Source organism: Aplysia californica, unplaced genomic scaffold (genome assembly GCF_000002075.1).
Source record: "Aplysia californica isolate F4 #8 unplaced genomic scaffold, AplCal3.0 scaffold00107, whole genome shotgun sequence".
NCBI classification, from domain to species: domain Eukaryota; kingdom Metazoa; phylum Mollusca; class Gastropoda; order Aplysiida; family Aplysiidae; genus Aplysia; species Aplysia californica.
In genome coordinates, this window is record NW_004797377.1 from 1,487,234 (window position 1) to 1,488,513 (window position 1,280).

General features: G+C 45.2%; 1 protein-coding gene across 1 annotated transcript in view; it reads right to left on the minus strand.

Annotated features, from left to right (window-relative positions):
- The window catches only part of LOC101851399, a 106,908-nt gene extending 105,889 nt beyond the window's left edge, over positions 1–1,019 (minus strand). Inside the window, exon 1 of the mRNA XM_005095592.3 lies at positions 899–1,019. The gene's annotated coding sequence lies outside the window, so the exon portion shown is untranslated. The remainder of the gene's footprint in view (positions 1–898) is intronic.
- Between the last annotated feature and the right edge of the window lie 261 nt (positions 1,020–1,280).

Consider the following 1,280-nt stretch of genomic DNA (forward strand, 5'->3'; position numbering starts at 1 on the left):
ATCTTCCACCACAACTCTGTATCTTCCACCACAACTCTGTATCTTCCACCACAACTCTGTATCTTCCACCACAACTCTGTATCTTCCTCCACACATCATCCACAACAGATAAGCAAACACTGAGGAGACAGGCAGCCTGACAGCGTCCTGTAAACACCAGCCTTGATACACAGACAACTCACAGGAGGTTCCCGCGCCTTTTTGCCATCTCTCAGGTGGGCATGAACAGGTGTCCTGTCTAGTAAATCTCGGGGGTTGTGGGGGAAACGTCAAGACGCCGAAAGCCACCACGAAGAAATTTCGTTTTCACAAGGGGATACGTTGTTAATCACTCGTCTTAAGACGGAGAGCAATAATTCATTAATTGTTTTAGCCTTCATAGCCCTCATCATCGCCATTCTTTTGTCGTCGTCATCATCATCATTTATTATTGTATAATGGACAATCACCATCATCATCATCATCATCATCATCATCATCATCATCATCATCATCATCATCATCATCATCATCATCATCATCATCATCATCATCATGTGTAGATAATCCCTCCTAAAAAAAAAACCCCCCCCCAAACCCCTCCCCCCTCCAATCCCAACTCCATCTCCCACCATCCCCTCCTTCTTTTCCAATTTCCCAGATGTTCTTGAAATAACCTCCAAAAAAGCAACACATCATTTCCCAACCACCCATCTGATCTTATCCACACTACTTTTCCAACGAAATAACCACCGCGAAAATAGAACCAGAAGTGCCTACCGGAAGTGTTCGGAAGATCGACAGACAGAACTGGAACAGCTGCTGCCCACTGGTCACTCGCTGGGTTACGTTCAGCTGCCACTCACCCCCGCAATATCCCACAACTGCCTCTCCCAAGGCCACAAATAGCAGTACTCACCACAAACTCATCTTCCTCGCACGTGCAGCTGGGACGTTATAAGTTATTCCACAAGAATCCTGGGTAATCCCTTGACAGTCTCGGTCACGTTTCTTCCACAGTGGACAATGGGGTTATTTCGGACGACCTGAGGGCAAACAGGTAAGAGAATATAGTTTCGAAGACAGCCACAGGTGGGACGCAAATCTGACATGTACACTTGTCACTTTATCGAACGAAGTGGAGATATTATTTGTGAGGCAGCGTGGTGGAATCAGGCTCTCGTCAATTTTTGGGCATGTAGAGTTATTGGTATCATCTTAAAGCTTGTTCACTTGTCTTTTTTTTGGGGGGGGATGAAAAAAATATCCATTTACCTTGAATACAAGTCGAAATATTTGCA